The following is a 19,671-nucleotide window of genomic DNA, read 5'->3' as shown; positions in this document are numbered from 1 at the left end:
ATACAAAACAATTTCGTAAGCTCTGGACCTTTGCACCAGACGCACCGGAGTGGCTATAGTGGCTAATGCCCTGACACTCAGTTAAAAACCATTGGATTTAGCAAACTCTGAAATTATTTCGTATTTCTGTTCCCACAAAAAATGTTTTCCCAGCGTAGCATGAGGAGCCACGAAATGATACATCAAGTGCATTTCAGAATACAAAAAACTGTCCGACAGCAAGATCCTGTATTTAAGTTGAAGTTCATCATATGCTAGCTTCGGGACAAGGGCGTCATCGACGTCTGGCAAAGGCCGGTTGAGGGCACATCGGATGGAATTGCGTCGGCAGACCAGTCGTGATGGATCGGCGGGGCTCCATGTCGACAAAGGGTCCAGGCCAATTGGTAAAATATGAATTGTAGCTGTAGTCATTTTGTTTGCTAGCTGGGAGATGGACCTGGCTCGAGGCTAGCTGGTGCTAGCGTAGTAATGACTACCTAATGGCTTCCCTGGTTCATATATTCCTGTTCACTGGACCCTATGATCACTTGGCAATATAGCTGATGCCTGCTGGACTGTTCATTAATCACGGTACTCCATTTTGTTTATCTGTCGGCCTCAGCCTCGAACTCAGGCCCTGTGTGTCGTTAACCGACCCTCTCTGCCCGTTCATTGCCATTTTACCTGTTGTTGTTGTCTTACCCGTTGTTGTCTTAGCTAGCTCTCCCAATCAACACTTGTGATTACTTTATACATTGCTTTATTTATCTCTAATGTCAATATGCCTTGTATACTGTTGTTTAGGGTAGTTATCATTGTTTTATTTTTACTGCAGAGCCCCTAGTCCCACTCAACATGCCTCAGAGAACTCTTTTGTCCCACCTCCCACACTTGCAGTGACCTCACCTAGCATAACTGGTGCCTCCAGAGATGCAACCTCTCTTATCATCACTCAATGCCTAGGTTTACCTCCACTGTACTCACACCCTACCATACCCCTGTCTGCACATTATGCCTTGAATCTATCCTACCACACCCAGAAATCTGCCCTTTTTATTCTCTGTTCCCAACGCACTAGACAACCAGTTCTGATAGCCTTTAGCCGTACCCTCATCCTACTCCTCTGTTCCTCTGGTGATGTAGAGGTTAACCCAGGCCCTGTGTGTCCCAGGCACTCTCATTTGTTGACTTCTTTAACCATAAAAGCGTTGGTTTCATGCATGTTAACATTAGAAGCCTCCTCCCTAAGTTTGTTTTACTCACTGCTTTAGCACACTCGACCAACCTTGATGTCCTTGCCGTGTCTGAATCCTGGCTTTGGAAGGCCAACAAAAATTCTGAAATTTCCATCCCCATCGACAACATTTTCCGTCTAGATATAACTGCCGAGGGGGAGGAGATACAATCTACTGCAGAAATGGCATGCAAAGTTCTGTCATACTTTCCAGGTCTACACCCAAACAGTTTGAGCTTCTAATTTAAAAAATGAATCTCTCCAGAAATCAGTCTCTCACTGTTGCTGCCTATTATAGACCCCCCCCCCCCCAGTTCCCAGCTGTGCTCTGGACACCATATGTCTGTTTGATCAATGTCTATTGATTTCCCCCCATCTATCTTCTTTCTGTTGGGTGACCTCAACTGGGATATCCTGATATGCCGTTCTACAAACATGGGCACCCTCATAGATATTATCCTGACCAGCTTGTACTCCAAATACACCTCTGCTGTTTTCAGTCAGGATCTCAGCGATCACCCCCTAATTGCCTGCATCCGTTATGGGTCCGCGGTCAAACGACCACCCCCCATCACTGGCAAACGCTCCCTAAAACACTTCTGCAAGCAGGCCTTTCTAATCAACCTGGCCCGGGTGTCCTCTGAGGATATTGACCTCATCCTGTCAGAAGAGGATGCCTGGTTGTTCTTTAAAAGTAATTTCCTCACCACCTTAAATAAGCGTGCCCCTTTCAAAAAATGTAGCACTAAGAACAGATATAGCCCTTGTTTCACTCTAGACCTGACTGCTCTCGACCAGCACAAAAACATCCTGTGGCGTACTGCACTAGCATCGAATAGTCTCCGCAATATGCAATACACACAGTCAGTTAGGAAAGCAAAGGCAAGCTTTTTCAAACAGAAATTTGCATCCTGTAGCTCGAACTTTAAAAAGTTTTGGGACATTGTAAAGTTCATGGAGAATAAGAGAATCTCATCCCAGCTGCCCACTGCACAGATGTTAGGAAACACTGTCACCACCGATAACTACACAATAATCGAGAATTTCAATAAGCATTTCTCGACAGCTGGCCATGCTTTCCTTCTGGCTACCCCAACCCCGGCCACAGCTCCCCACCCCCGCAGCTACTTGCCCAAGCCTCCCCAGCTTCTCCTTCACCCAAATCCAGATAGCTGATGTTCTGAAAGTGTTGCAAAACTTGGACCTGTACAAATCAGCTGGGATAGACATTCTGGACCCTCTCTTTCTCAAAATATCCGCCGCCAATGTGGCAACCCCTATTACTAGTCTGTTCAACCTCTCTTTCTTATCGTCTGAGATTCCTAAAGATTGGAACACTTCCGCGGTCATCCCCCTCTTCAAAGGGGGCGACACTCTAGACCCAAACTGTTACAGATCTATATCCATCCTGCCCTGCCTTTCTAAAGTTTTCAAAAGCCAAGTTAACAAACAGATCACTGACCATTTTGAATCCCACCGTACCTTCTCCGCTGTGCAATCCGGTTTCCGAGCTGGTCACGGGTGAACCTCAGCCACGCTCAAGGTCCTAAACGATATCATAACCGCCATCGATAAGAGACAATACTGTGTCGCTGTCTTCATCAACCTGGCCAAGGCTTTCGACTCTGTCAATCACCGTATTCTTATCGGCAGACTCAACAGCCTTGGTTTCTCAAATGACTGACTCGCCTGGTTCACCAACTTCTTCTCAGACAGAGTTCAGTGTGTCAAATCGGAGGGCCTGTTGTACGGACCTCTGGCAGTCTCTATGTGGTACCACAGGGTTCAATTCTCGGGCCGACTCTTTTCTCTGTATATACCAACAATGTTGCTCATGCTGCGGGTTATTCCTTGATCCACCTTTACGCAGACGACACCATTCTGTATACATCTTGCCCTTTTTTGGACACTGTTAATTTCTTGGTGACGGGGGCAGTATTGAGTAGCTTGGATGAATAAGGTGCCCAGAGTAAACTGCCTGCTACTCTGTCCCAGATGCTAATATATGCATATTATTGTTAGTATTAGATAGAAAACACTTTGAAGTTTCTAAAACTGTTTGAATGATGTCTGTGAGTATAACAGAACTCATGGCAGGTGAAAACCTGAGACAAATCCTACCAGGAAGTGGGAAAAACTGAGGTTTGTAGTTTCATTTAAGTGATTGCCTATCCAATAAGCTGTGTCTATGGGGCCAGATTGCACTTCCCAAGGCATCCAGCAGATGTCAACAGTCTTTAGAAAGTTGTTTGAGGCTTCTATTATGGAAGGGGGTCGAATAAGAGCTGTTTCAACAAGTGGACTAGGCTGTGGCCAATCAGTTTTTTACGGCGCGGTCACGCCGTTCCCCCTTTTTCCTCTGTAATGAATACGCTATTGTCCGGTTGGAAAATTATTGAAGATTTATTCTAAAAAAGATCCGAAGACCCTATTGATTGTTAACATCGGTTGACATGTTTCTACAAACTGTAATGGAACTCTTGACTTTTCGTCTGGATTTTGCGCTCGCGCATTGTGCCTTTGGAATAGTGAACTAAACACGCGAACAAAACAAAGGTATTTGGACATGAATATGGATGTAATCAAACAAAACAAACATTTATTGTGGGAGTCCTGGGAGTGCTTTCCAACAAAGATCAGCAAAGGTAAGTGAAGATCTATAATGCTCCACAATTTGGCGGGTAACTGTATAGCTTGCTTTTGTGGCTGAACGCTGTTCTCAGATTATTGAATATTGTGCTTTTGCCGTAAAGCTTTTTTGAAATCTGACACTGCGGTTGCACTAAGAACAAGTTTATCTTTAATTCTATGTAAAACATGTATCTTTCATCAAAGTTTGAGTATTTCTGTTCTTTGATGTGGCTCTCTGCAATTTCTCTGGATGTTTTGGAGGCATTTCTGAACATGGCGCCAATGTAAACTGAGGTTTTTGGATATAAATATGAACTTGATCGAACAAAACATACATGTATTGTGTAACATTGAGACCTGGGAAAGTCATCTGATGAAGATTATCAACGGTTAGGGATTCATTTATCTATATTTCTGCTTTTTGTGACACCTCTTTGGTTGGAAAATGGCTGAGTGCTTTCTGTGACTAGTTGCTGACCTAACATAATGATATGTTCTGCTTTCGCCGAAAAGCCTTTTTGAAATCAGACACTGTGGTTGGATTAACGAGAAGTGTATCTCAGTTTACATTGGCGCGTTAAGTGCAGTAATGTTTTGATTCCAAAGCATAAGGTGATTCTGCAGAAATACTCGTAATAAACATTGATAAAAGATACAACTGTTATTCACAGAATTAAAGATGGAATTCTCCTTAATGCAACTGCTCTGTCAGATTTTTTAAAAACTTTACGGAAATAGCATAATCTGAGAACGACGCTCAGAACCCAAAACAGCCAGAAGAATATCCGCCATTTTGGAGTACAGAAGTTAGAAATTACACCATAAATATTCACTTACCTTTGATGATCTTCATCAGAAGGCACTCCCAGGAATCCCATTTCAACAATAAATGACTGATTTGTAACACAAATTTCCATAAAGTCCATCATTTATGTCCAAATAGCCACAAATTGTTAGCGTGTTCAGCCCAGTAATCCGTCTTCATGAGGCGCAGGCACTTTGTCCAGACAAAAACTCTAAGTTCCTTTACAGTCCTTTAGAAACATGCCAAACGATGTATGGAATCAATCTTTTGGATGTTTTTAACATAAAACACCAACCGGCGAATTCCTTTGTCTGAAGAAAAGCACTGGAACGAGAGGTAACTCTTCTTCTTTTTAGATTTTTTTAACCTTTATTTAACTAAGCAAGTCAGTTAACTTCTTGGAACTCTGGGGGCGGTAATTTCATTATTGGATAAAAAAAACGTTCCCGTTTTAAGCGCGATATTTTGTTACGAAAAGATGCTAGACTATGCATATAATTGACAGCTTTGGAAAGAAAACACTCTGACGTTTCCAAAACTGCAAAGATATTGTCTGTGAGTGCCACAGAACTGATGCTACAGGCGAAACCAAGATGAAATTTCAAACAGGAAGTGCCCCAGATTTTGAAGGCGCTGTGTTCCAATGACTCCTTATATGGCTGTGAATGGGCCACAAATGAGCTTAGACTTTCTGTCGTTTCCCCATAGTGTCGACATCATCAATGTTACTACTAATGTGAGAACAAGACAAAATGTGACTATTCTTGCTCATTTTAAGACAATTGTCAAATAATTTTAACATTAATTTACAGACCTCAATTGTTGTACAACATCATGGCTACTCTGTTGGCCTGACCTGTCTTTTAAAGTATTTTTCTGCTGTTGTGGGCCTTGAATCATCTGACTTTGTTGTTCACACAGGAGAGAGTGGGGACTATCGTGGATCCTCTGGGGATCCTCAACAACCTCATGATGCTGAAGAGGCAGAGAAGAGTCTCTCCAGATCAAAACACCTCAAGAAACACCTGCGGAGATCCACAGGGAAGAGAACTCACTGCTGCTCTGTCTGTGGGAAGAGATTTACCTTATCAGGCATTAAAATTCATCAGAGAACACACACAGGAGAGAAACCTTATAGCTGTGGTCAATGTGGGAAGAGTTTTAGTCAATCTGGAGATCTGACAGTGCACCAGAGAATACACACAGGAGAAAAACCTTATAGCTGTGATCAATGTGGGAAGAGTTTTAGTCAATCTGGAGATCTGACAGTGCACCAGAGAATACACACAGGAGAGAAACCTTATAGCTGTGATCAATGTGGGAGGAGTTTTGTTCAAGCAAGCCATCTGACAGTGCACCAGAGAATACACACAGGAGAGAAACCTTATAGCTGTGGTCAATGTGGGAAGAGTTTTAGTCAATCTGGAGATCTGACAGTGCACCAGAGAATACACACAGGAAAGAAACCCTATATTTGTGGTCAATGTGGGAAGAGTTTTGTTCGATCTGACCAGCTGACATTACACCACAGAACACACACAGGAGAGAAACATTTTAGCTGTGGTCAATGTGGGAGGAGTTTTACTACATTTAGCTATCTGACAGTACACCAGAGAAAACACACAGGAGAGAAACCTTATAGCTGTGATCAATGTGGGAGGAGTTTTACTTCATCTAGCTATCTGACAGTACACCAGAAAAAACACACAGGAGAGAAACCTTTTAGCTGTGGTCAATGCGGGAGGAGTTTTACTACATCTAGCTATCTAACAGTACACCAGAGAAAACACACAGGAGAGAAACCTTATAGCTGTGATGAATGTGGGAGGAGTTTTACTACATCTAGCAATCTGACAGTACACCAGAGAAAACACACAGGAGAGAAACCTTATAGCTGTGATCAATGTGGGAAGAGATTTGCTACATCTGGCCACCTGACTCAACACCAGAGAATACACACAGGAGGGAAACCTTATAGCTGTGGTCAATGTGGGAAGAGTTTTTCAGCATCTAGCAATCTGACTATACACCAGACAACACACACAGGAGAGAAATCTCATAGCTGTGACCAGAGATAATCTTAAGGAGTTGTTTCATGATTTCAATGAATTAATGTCACAATGTAGAATGTTTTAACATTGTAGTAGGAGTATTTTAATGATTTCACAATGTAGAAGCCTAAACGTTTGCCCCCTTATGAATTGTTTTCAACATGGATATTAGCCTCGGAAAATCCAGGCTCTGAAATGGAAGAGTACTCTTTATGTGATTTAACAAAAATGGACAAAGAAAAAAAGAGTTCAAATCAAATGTATTTATATAGCCCTTCTTACATCAGCTGATATCTCAAGGTGCTGTACAGAAACCCAGCCTAAAACTCCAAACAGCAAGCAATGCAGGTGTAGAAGCACGGTGGCTAGGAAAAACACCCTAGAAAGGCCAAAACCTAGGAAGAAACCTATAGAGGAACAAGGCTATGAGGGGTGGCTAGTCCTCTTCTGGCTGTGCCGGGTGCAGATTTAAACAGAACATGGCCAAGATGTTCAAATGTTCATAAATGACCAGCATGGTTAAATAATAATAATCACAGTAGTTGTCGAGGGTGCAACAGGTCAGCACCTCAGGAGTAAATGTCAGTCGGCTTTTCATAGCCAATCATTAAGAGGATCTCTACCGCTCCTGCTGTCTCTAGAGAGTTGAAAACAGCAGGTCAGGGACAGGTAGCGCGTCCGGTGAACAGGTCAGGGTTCAGTTAACTGGAGCAGCAGCACGGCCAGATGGACTGGGGACAGCACGGACTCATCATGCCAGATAGTCCTGAGGCATGGTCCTAGGGCTCAAGTCCTCAGAGAGAGAGAATTAGAGAGAGCATATTTAATTTCACACAGGAAACCGGAGAAGTACTCCAGATATATAAAACTGACCCGAGCTCCCCGACACATCAACTACTGCAGCATAAATACTGGAGGCTGAGACAGGAGGGGTCAGGAGACACTGTGGCCCCATCCGATGATACTCCTAGACAGGGCCAAACAGGAAGGATATAACCCCACCCACTGTGCCAAAGCACAGCCCCCACACCACTAGAGAGATATCTTCAACCACCAACTTACCATCCTGAGACAAGGCCGAGTATAGCCCACAAAGATCTCCGCCACGGCACAACCCAAGGGGGGGGGGGCGCCAACCCAGACAGGGAGATCACTTCAGTGACTCAACTCACTCAAGTGACGCACCGCTCCTAGGGATGGCATGAAAGAACACCAGTAAGCCCCTGTAATAGGGTTAGAGGCAGGGAATCCCAGTGGAGAGAGGGGAAGGGCGGTTCGTTGCTCCAGAGCCTTTCCGTTCACCTTCACACTCCTGGGCCAGACTACACTCAATCATATGACCTACTGAAGAGATGAGTCTTCAGTAAAGACTTAAAGGTTGAGACCGAGTCTGCGTTTCACATGGGTAGGCAGACCATTCCATTAAAATGGAGATCTATAGGAGAAAGCCCTGCCTCCAGCTGTTTGCTTAGAAATTCTAGGGACAATTAGGAGTTGTTACACTTACCACATTGGTGACCCACTTGAATCAAAATGCAACACTTCAAAATGTGGTGAGCTATTTTCTACAAATTGTCCTCTAACCAGGGATGTACACATTACTCCCAGATTCCATGTGGTTTTTGAGCTGTTAGTTTTAATAGGACGTGCAATCTAATCTTTCTCCTCTTGCACAAATGATTTTAGCATGATATCGATGAGTGATGACAAATACATGTTGCATTCCCTTGTTTAGCGACCCCTAAATTTAAACGCATCACTCCAAAATGTAGCTGACTGTCTTCTGCAGGTTGTCCTCTAACCAGTGAGGTAAAATATATCTCCCATTTCCATGTGTTTTTTTTTCTGTTGTGTCAGTTTCAACAACACGTACAACCGAATTTCCCCCATAATCGATATCAGTGAATTATTGCTACTGTCAAAACAGCTTTTTTGGTGCTTGTGCAGTTTATAAGGAGCTTGTTTTAAAAATACAAGCACAATACGATTATTGTGGCAGATGTTTGTGTGTATAGCACATGTTACGTTTTCAATGTATCCCAAACTGTTCCTGCATATTGGTTATTGATTTGGATACGTTAAAACTGTGTTTTGACATTGGGCTATCCCACTTAGCAAAATGTCATTGAAAATATGACTATGCAATCAAATATTTCAATTCATGTAACATTTAGTAGTGATATTTATTCATGCAACCAACTGGTACAATTATATTGACATTGTTGCCCTGTTTTTAGAATATCAGGGTTAATTCTCACGTGCCAAACCAAATGTACTAGAGCATGACATTGGGGACTGGGCCCAGAGCCAACAACATGCCTATCGAGTGAACCCTGAAAAGAGAGAGAAGCTCCGCAGTGAGGTGGAAAGTTACTACGGATATCGCAGAAGTTTCCTCATGAAATCAGACATGTCCGCGGTAAGGAAAATGTGGTTTCTGATTATCTCTGGGGTCAAAAAGATTTGTGTTTTGCCAGTGTGTTTATTTGGAGTTTTATCTCTTTTTCTTTTCCGTATTGAAACTGCACTGTTGGTTAGGGGCTCGTAAGGAAGCATTTCACTGTTGTATTCGGCGCATGTGACTAATACAATTTGATTTGAGTTTTGTTTGGGCTCGTTCCAAGGGGAAGCGAGTTCTAGAAGCTAGTGAGTTTTAGGAAGACGAGAGTTCTAGAAGATAGTGGGTTTTAGGATTCTATAGAAAGAAAAGGAGAAAAAAATAATACGATTGTTTGTTATTTAGGAATGTGTTTTTTTTTCTTTCTTGTTTTTAATTGTTGACAGCCAGTAGACGCCATGTTTTATATTGGTGAAGCATTGTAGTTGATTGTAATGTCAACTGGAAGTTGTTTTCTGTTGGTGGTGAGCAAACGTGTCCAACAAAAATATAGCATATAAGGGGGAAGGTGTTCCAGGCTTTGGTTTTTCCATTTATGCTTTGAGGTTGGACTTTCGCGTGTCTTGCTCGTTGGCACGTCTAGCTCGTTAGCACGTAGGACGCACTGATCGGTGTCACCTCGTTAGTCGGTATGTGTTACACCTGTGCTGGCTTGTCCATCTCGTTAGTGGGAAGGTGTTTTACCTGAGCTGTTCCAGGTTCTATTTAAGAGTGTCTGGCCTCTTAATATTTTAATCTATGGCATTTTCTTAGGGTGCTCATTAGTCTTCTGTTTGATATGTACTAAATATTTCTGTTTTTTTCCTGTGTAGCCATTGTGTTGCATTCATGTCTGAAATGTGCTGTACAAATAAAGCTTGATTTGATTTCAACAAATGAACCCAATGACCGACCAATCAACAGACTCCTGGTCCCTCTTAGTATGAAAATCAGTATCAATCCCATGTGAAAGGATTCAACTAACTGAAACAAACAGATCAATCCCACTTTTCAAGCCTTCTGAAGGTGTGGTGGAGTGGTAAACACCACCCCTGGCTCTACCAAGGGCTTGAGGTGGTCTCCCACAGCTCTGCTTATGTCATGTTCTGTGGCCTTGCCGTTCCATTTCTTGACTGCCCCTGTAACACATTTAGTCATATTATATAAAACACTCAAAAGTAATGGATATGCATCTATGGCCTCCATAACACCTGACACCTACATGTGACTTCTTTTATCAGATCTCCAAGCTGCATTGGGTTCAGATCTACCAGGATGGGCCTTTGACATAGTCTGGACACAGTCAGGCCACCAAATATGCATAAGCAATGTAAAGAAATTACCTTCATAATATCAAAGAACAAATGTGTGTGCCTGAGGGGAAAATAACTTTCATTTAGCCAAAAGGGGTGAGATATTACACCAATATCAGTGGACAATTTGCACTAATGTAAATAAACATGGATGATGGAGCATATTCCCTTTTGCTGAGATGATGAACTGCTAATGGGACATACATATTTACAATCTAAACCATGTGTGACCTCTCACCTCTCTGGCTGTACAAGTGTTCTTCCTAACCAGTCCCTCAACAGCTCTGACTGAGCTCCACCCTCACTGTGTCTTCAGAGGAGAGGAAGGCTGAGGAGGGATGGAAGGATCAGTCACTTAATAAAGTGTAGAGCTGCTGTCAGAATCACTATTTTAGTAGTTAATTAAAGTAATTAAGGCTTAATGACTGCTGAATACCAACTATCAATTATTTAGATCATGTATTTTTAGGTAGATATACATCCTTGGGACGTCCCTAGCCCGTTGAAGTTGACATTTAAAATGGCTAAGTTTAGGGTAGGGATGTCCCAAGTATCCCAGATAGCATTGAACATTGTGCATTCTTCTGTCTCTTTTACATAGCAGGTGATGGGTTCTGAACTTGAAAATATTAAATATCCTTATGTGAAATTGAATGAAACAATAATGTATGTTGATGCTAATATGATGTACAATATTCCATGATGTTTCTATATGATAACAATAGAGTAATATTTAATATGCCATATACTATTTTAAGTTTCACTAATTAACTTAATCATTATGGTTCAACATCAGTTCACTGTCTCACCTCATACTGTATTGGAGCAGCAGCAGCTGACTTGATCGTTGATGCTAATCATCATGTTTGAATCTGAGAGTAAATAGAGCCGACTACAACTCTAAAAATGAAGGGTTCAACTGGAGTTGTTCTTGGTCAATGAAAAACAGCCCCAAAAGGTTCTTCAAAGAACTTGTTAGAAGGTGGGTTCATCGAGGAACCTCCGTTGTTGCTGGACTTCTTCCGGGAACTTCGCAATTACAACTGAAAACGATGGTGACAAGTTTGGATGCGACAACAAGTTAAAAAGGTTAAGTTGGGTTGATGTTTGGCTCTGAATATGTCTCGAAATAATTTATATATAATAAAACATACTAAAAATGAATAACGAAGACAATGATGGTTTTCTGTGAATATCTTCCATAACGTTGCTATAGTTAATTACCGTAAATATTAGAAAGCCGGGTTTGACCGTCAGCGTTGTGTGAGCTACAGTACAGTACCGTTATCTAGCTAGATAACGTTATGTCCTAACTAGGCACAACTAGGTTTGGATTATTTCCCTCAACTATATTATTTACCGTTTCCATAAAGCCAACATGGCTTTACACTCATTAACGTAAGTTTCCAATCTAGAGCAGTTCCCACTTTTGTGATAATGAACTAGCTAACGTTAACTAACTAACTAAGGACGGTGACCTGTCCAGACGAGATGTTACAACGAACTGAAACGTCTTCCTCTTTATATAGCCTGCAATACTATTAACTCACAAGGGGGCATAACGTTACATGGACAGTACTATCCCATTTTGGAAACGTTACATGTACAATACTATCCCATTTTGGAAACGTTACATGTACAATACTATCCCATTTTGGAAACGTTACATGTACAATACTATCCCATTTTGGAAACGTTACAAGGACAATACTATCCCATTTTGGAAAGGTTACATGTCTGCGCCCCTGTGGAGGGAAATTAATATCTTAGATGGTAGCTGAAGATGGGATTCAAATACATAATGGTATTAATACAGTGATACTACCTATTTTGTATAAATGCCCTTTAGAATCCAAACACAGTATTGCCACGCAGCAAAATGTTGCGTATAATCATTCAAGTCAGCCTGATAAAATATTGAACAATTTGTGTACAAAGATATCTTGAAATGTGATATTAGGCCTGTGTGGCAGTACTGTATTGGCTAGTGCTTTCTCCAATATGTTCTTCTATTTTACATTCAATTGTATATTGATGCCATTTATCTTTCAATGTTTATTTAATATATATATTTTAATGCTTGTAAGACGATTCTTTGACACATTTTCTCTTCCTTTGATATTCTTATAGGACAGAACATGGACACAATGCAATTGGGATCAAGAAGGTACAGATCTGTTGTAGGACAGCTGCATTTGAAGTGTACATTTAACTTTCATAACAGTCAATACAAACTGAAATCTATTAGCATCCAAATGTGTGCAAATTATCTTTTCAGATCTTCTCAGAAATGAATCAAGTCCATGGAATGGATATAGACAAAAAGAGAATTGAAGGACTATCAGAGGTAGAGAGGCGAGGCAGGGGTGAGGACATCATCCTGCTATTTTGCCTGTCCTTGAAGGACAATACAGAATAGGGATTTGCTCTTATTCCTTCCCTTTCTCTAATGTATTTTGTAATAAAATTAGCAAGTGTAGTAAGATCATTGCTTTACTTTACTTGGACTGGAGACCACAGAAACGATCCTGCTCTTGCCCTACCTCTTTAATGAGGACCCGAGTGACCTTTATGTCCATGACAAGGTATGCCAATGCACCAATCATATGTTTCTTCATAAACATAAGTGTGCATGCTTACATAAAACTACAGCTGAACATTTGTTATGTTCTTTGTTAATTGTATGTGTATGAATCTTTTCTTACTTTTGTTGACACAGATTTCACCGCTCTTCACTCCTTTATTGCACATCGGTGGAAATCCATTTCACCATGAGAGTGAAATCCCGCTGGCCTTTGATGGGGAGAACATCCACGCCCTCGAGGACGTCCCCATGGGACTTGGGTCTCTGCTAGGGGTGTATTTAATTATTTTCTATTAATTTTCCCCAAAATGTCAGAAAAACACTTATGTTGTTAAGTTACTGTGTTCTGGGGATAAGAGAAGTTGGGTAAAGTTACCAGGGCCGGTCATAAAGATGGCAAACTTCCTAACATAAGTGAATATGATATACACACTGAAGCGGAAATATCTGTATTTAGCATCAAGTCTACAATATTGTTAGTTTACCTATGATTCATTTTTAATGTATGTTGTTTTTATTGTACATCATTATCAAACAAATATTTAAATGTCATGAAAAGCACTAAAAGTAAATGTATGGTCTGACATGTCTGCAGAAATGTGTTTTCTAAATATTAATTCACATGTGTGGTGCCATTAAATAAAGAATGAATTATTTAAATCAATATTGTCATTATTAAAATATGTTTTTATAATGGAGGGAGGGTGGACAGGGAGTTTAAGAAATGAACCCCAAAAGGTTCTTTGAGGAACCATGATAAGGGGTTCGCTCGCTGCCTCTCAAATCAAAGGTCGGTGCATCTGCTCCATTCCCGAAGTGTGCTCTCCCTGAGATTGCAAGTTTGAGGGATCCTCGTGCACGATTTACCCAGGATGTCAGGATTCATATCCCCATTGCCAAATGTGGTGGTTAATTTCTCTAATATCAAATGAGGAGAAACACAAGTCAGAGTTATTCTTAAACTAAATCTTTATATACTTAATATGGGAGCAGGGCAATACAACGCACACATATAAAGTGAATCAATTGAGTGCTCTACGATAATGATGGCTGGTCGACGAATCACCCCCAGATGATTCGTTGAGAGCCACGAGACAAAAGTATTTTACAGCCAAGATACACCCCTTTCAATCTACATGACAAACAAGATGTATAGAACAGGTCACAAGGTTAAGACTTATATGAAATATACTTATAATTCACAGCAGACAGCATCTGCTGTAAAAACAGTCCTCTTTGTGTAGAGACCAGGGTCTGGCCCTGGGGTCATCTCTCCCTGGTACCATATAGAACAGAAACTCATGCTCTGGAATGCGGTCTCTTTAGGTTTTATCACCTAAAATACATTGTAAATCTCCTGTCAGTGTTTTCACCCAGGGGCCCATCCTCAGTAGAACACACAGAAACTATAGTTCTAAGAACTCTCTATTCTGTTGCATAAAACAACCATTTGATGCAATAAAAATATTATAACAATCTTGCAATTTTGCTCTTAATGTCCACTGAAAGTTGACTAGTAACAACAACGGGGACCTAAAAGTCACCCACCATGAGACCCACTAAATCTGCCCAAGAAGAGGGAAACAAAAGAAAAAACCCCACCAAACAAACATAAAGCAAACCAAAAGGGTGGTTAAAATAATTTATTACAATCAATACCATTCATACTATTACAAAATCATAATTCTCATTCATTCTTAATTAATTCTATTTACAAAAACATCAAACAAAAACAAACCTCAGGGGAGCATCGTCCCTCCCCGTCATACCTAACCAATACCTAACCCTTTCCCTATCTCCCCTTCCCTAATCTATCCCCTTACCAAACTCACTCTAACACTCCCAGCCCTAAACCCCCTTTCCACCTCTCCCGTGCCGCATGCTTCCCCCACTTCCTCTCCTCCCTCTTCATCTTCCCCCTCAAATCACCTTCCACCCTTCTCACTATCCCTTCCACCCCCCAATCTCTCCCTGTCTTGACTAAATTCTGCCTGGCTTCCCACAGTCCCTTTTTAAAGAGACTCATGAGAAGCCACAGCAGAAACCTGTCCCTATCCGTTCCCTTTGCTCTCAATACGCCTCTCTCTAGCCTAGCCCATGTCACAACAAAATCACTCCTAACCACACCTAGCATTACCCGTGCCCTAGCCCAGACTAGTCCGGCAAAGGCACAGTCCCAGAAGGCATGGCGCACAGTCTCCTCCCTGCCACAAGAGGATCTTGGACAGGTGGGGGATTGCACCAAACTATACCGGTACAAGATGGCACGTACCGGCAAGCACTTATGGAGGCCCAACCAATTCAGGTCCTTGAGCCTATTGTCCAGGCCCCGCGCCTGCACTCCCTCCCAGACCACTGACGAGATGCCCGCTAGAGGCGCAGGACTCCCTGCCTGCCTGACCTCCTCGTACAGGTGCCTGTGGTCTAAACCTACTCGGGCAACTTCAACCTCGGGGTGCGCACGCAGCCACTTGCCCGCATGGCCAAAATGCCACGGCAGCTGTTCCGCCCGAGGACCCGCGTTAGACCACACCATTACGCTTCTCGCCTTATACGAGAAGAACACCCGCAGGAGGTAACCGGACGGGTGTATAACCGGACGAGCAAGCTCCGTCAACAAGAAAGAAACAAAAATGGCGTCCAACTTGAGGGGGAAATGTGGTACCCCCCTACCTCCCTCCCCGATGGGACAGATCATGCGTGCCCTGGCGACCCACTTGCACCTGCCACTCCACATAAACTGAAACACAAGCCTCACTAGAGGCCTCCTCAGACAAGCCGGCAATGGATAGATGTATGCCACATACAAAAGAGACGGCAACACATCCACCTTTAGGACCAGGACTTTGCCCATAAAAGACAAATACCTAGCCTTCCACATTGCTAGCTTCCTCTGTACCACTGCGATACGCATGTTCCAGTTTAGCGTCGCTGAGCCGGAGGTCTCAAAATGAACCCCGAGAATCCTCAGGGCCCCTTCACAGAGAGATAACCCCCCAGGCACATCCGTTCTACCGCGCCATCTTCCGAAAAACTTGACGGAAGACTTTGCATGGTTCAGAACTGCTCCCGACGCTCGGGTGAAATCCCCAAAGATGGCAAGGGACCTTGTCAGGCACGAGTCCTTGCACAACAGCAAGGAAGTGTCGTCGGCGTACTGCGTCATCTTAACACGCAGCCCACCGCTTCCAGGGATCAACAAGCCTTCCACCCCTGTGTCTGCCCTAATGGCAGCCCCCAGAGGCTCCATGTACAGAAGGAAGAGGAGAGCCGAGAGTGGGCATCCCTGCCTGACCCCAGACGAGAGGTCAAAAACGTCACCTAAGTGACTATTTACACTAACTCGACACCCCGCTCCGACATATAAAATACAGATCCATCCTATAAACTTCGCCCCAAATCCTAATCTACCTAACACCCTGAATAGAAAAGATCTATTCACGCGATCAAAAGCTTTCGCCTGATCTAGCGCTGCTACCATTAAAGGCAGCCCTCTATCTTCAACCCAAGCGATGGAATCCCTGATCAACTGTAGGTTCCATCTTATAGAGCGGCCCTCTACCCCGCACGTCTGATCCTCGTGGACGACGTAGGGAAGGGCTGTGCGCAACCGGTCTGCTAAAACCTTTGCAAGAATCTTGTAATCTACGCACAGCATGGTCAATGGCCGCCAGTTGCCAAGGTCAGTTGCTTCCCCCTTCTTATAAAGAAGTGACAGCACACCAACAGCCATTGATCCCCCCGGGACCCCCGTCTCAAGGATGGCCTTCAAGACTTCGAGAACCACTGGTCCAAGTATACCCCAAAACTTGAGGTAAAACTCAGCCGGCAGCCCATCCATCCCAGGCACCTTCCCTTTTCCCATCCTCCTAAGAGCGCTCTCAACCTCTTCTAGTGAGATCTGGGCCTCCATCACGTCTCTAATGTCCTCTGGCAACCGCCGGGACAAGTGTTCTAAAAACACGTTTCCCTGCTCTACATCTATTTCCCTTTCCTTAAATAAACCTTGGAAATGATCAGTTGTCACCCTGACCATTTCCTCTGGTTTACTTACTATACTACCATTTTCTTCTCTAACTCCCTTCATTACCTTCCTACTCTGTCTGGCCCTAACCGACTTAAAGAACATAGCGGAACAAGTCTCATTATGTTCTAGAAAGCCACTATGCGCACGCTCCAGAAAAGCTCGAGCCTTCTGCTCCTGCAGCTCCCTGAGCTGCGCCTTTAGGGCTGCGAATCTCTCCCAGTCAACCGACCCGCCGAGGTTGCCTGCCTCGTACTCGAGTTCAATTAACCTTTGGATACGATCCACCTCCCTCCTTTCCTCCCTTTTTTTCCTTCTACAATATCCTATTATAAAAGCCCTTATCCTCCCCTTGACTAAATCCCACCACTCTAACACCCCCTCGCACATGGACCGGAGGCCGTCAAGCCTCCGAAAGAAACAAAAAAATGCATCAACGAAAGCCTGCTCCTCCAGTATATCCCGATCTAATTTCCAGTACCCCCTACCGAAGAGGCAGACTGGCGACCCCACCTGAAGGAACACCCCGTCGTGATCCGTGAAGAAAACAGGCAACAGCCTCCCAGACAACTGACCCAAAGACCTGGATACAAAAATGTAGTCGAGCCTCCGCGCAACCCCCCAGGAGTTGCGCCATGTAGGACCGACCATTGCCGGAGTAGTGTGCAGGCCACCATCAACCAGACCATGGCAAGCCATTAGCCCAGAGATGGCACCTGCACTGCTATCACCGCCTAACCCTAAATCTATATTAAAGTCTCCTCCTATCACCAAGTGCCTGTTTGTAACACACAGGGGCGCCAGACAGTCCACCATCTCCCTCCTGTCTGCCGCCACCTGTGGCCCATACACCCCAATTAACCTATATCTAGCTTCTCTAAACTTAACATCTATCCCCAAAACTCTACCCTGCATTATTACAAAAGTGTTCTCTATTTTAACCTCTCTATGCCCACACAAAATCCCTACTCCTGTTGAGTGCACCCCTCCTATGCCCCAAAAAGATCCCCCCTTATCCCACTCCCTCTTAAATCTACACACATCCCCACCATCCCTCAGGTGAGCCTCCTGTAAAAAACAGAAATCAAACCCCACACCCTCTAAATAACAAAAAACCGCCCTCCTTTTAACATTATCCCTTAACCCCCTAACATTTAGACTAAAAAAAGAAACAGAACTATTCATTTAATTATTTACAACAAATAAAAACCCCAAAACCCAAAGAAAAACCAGGAGACTCACCCGATGCTCCCCTGGTCCATCTCCACCGGCGGGGACGTCCTCTCCTCTCCTGACGCCCCCCCGTCCTCCATCCCAACCCATGATCCAGGCAGTGTGTTGGGTCCTCCCTCCCTCCCCACCCACCATCCCCCCCTCCCTGTTTGCCTCGGGGCTGCATATAGGGGACCCCATCTCCCCAAACAGGAGTTGGGATCCCTCTAGCAAACAACCCACCGACCCCTCACTGGAGTCATCCACTAAAATGCAAGGGGCTGAGGCAAACCGGGAGGACAAATTGCAACGCCTGCAGAACGGGGGCTGACGTGCATAGTAGTGTTCCCCTGTCAGCCCCCAGGGAGAACATCGGCGGAGGATGGAGGTAGCCATCCACACTCTTCGGGGACTCCCTGAGTAACGCCTGGAAACCTCTCCTCCCGTTCCAGAAACCCAGGGAGTCCCTGAGGTACCTCGCTGAGGAGACATTGTCCATGTACCTCCCCAGAAAGGCCCTCACCTCTTCATCTTTCACATGCGGATTGTACATGGTTACGGTGACCACCCTGAAGTTGTTCTTCGCCAGGCTGGTCACCGCATAATGGCACAGTGGTCCCGTTTTCTCCGCTTCCTTTGCCATCTTCATTACTTCGTCATGTTTTTCTTCTTTGTGAAACGTCACATCGAAAGCCTTCTCATTCGGGTTCCCTTGAAGGCAGAGCACTTCCTTCACCTCTATCCTGAGGCATCCCATCAAAATGGTCCTTCCAAATGTCTCTCTACTCCACTGCTCCATCTCCTTTTCAGTCCAGGCAAATCGTAAGGTATTTGCCATACCAATCCCCGGAACCGATCTTATTTGCTTGTATTGATTCATTTCAAAAAATAAGCTCTCTTCAGAAAGAAGCTTCAACCTGAAATGAAAACATATTTAAACCAAAAGTGTGGCGCAACTAAAGGTGTTGACTCTCCACATCTATCAAGACAACTGGAGCACTGGGCCAGACACTCTTAAATAGAACCTGGACCAGCTCAGGTGAAACACCTTCCCACTAACGAGATGGACAAGCCAGCACAGGTGTAACACATACTGACTAACGAGGTGACACCAATCAGTGCGTCTTACGTGCTAATGAGCTAAAGTTCAACCTCACAACATAAATGGAAAAACCAAAGCCTGTAAAACATTCCCCTTTAAGACAACAAATATATCCTATATTTTTGATGGACGAGTTTGCTCACCACCAACAGAAAACAACTTCCATTTCACATTATAATCAACTACAATGCTTCACCTTCTACAATATAAACATGGGGTCTGCTGGCTGGCAACAATTGAAGACAGCAACAACAAAAAATCGAAATAGTAATATACAATAGTATTATTTTTCCATTTTTTTAATAGAACCCAAAAACTCACTAGCTAATAGAACTCTAGTCCACTTTATATTTAAC

The 19,671-nt window shown here is 43.5% G+C and overlaps 1 pseudogene; it reads left to right on the top strand.

Moving 5' to 3' along the window:
- The window catches only part of LOC139424753 (zinc finger protein ZFP2-like), a 122,209-nt pseudogene that overhangs the window by 7,056 nt on the left and 95,482 nt on the right, over nucleotides 1-19,671 (top strand).

The sequence above is a fragment of the Oncorhynchus clarkii genome, chromosome 13, assembly GCF_045791955.1.
Source record: "Oncorhynchus clarkii lewisi isolate Uvic-CL-2024 chromosome 13, UVic_Ocla_1.0, whole genome shotgun sequence".
Lineage (NCBI taxonomy): Eukaryota > Metazoa > Chordata > Actinopteri > Salmoniformes > Salmonidae > Oncorhynchus > Oncorhynchus clarkii.
Note: the sequence above shows the minus strand (reverse complement) of the source record. Positions and strands in the feature narration are given on the sequence as shown.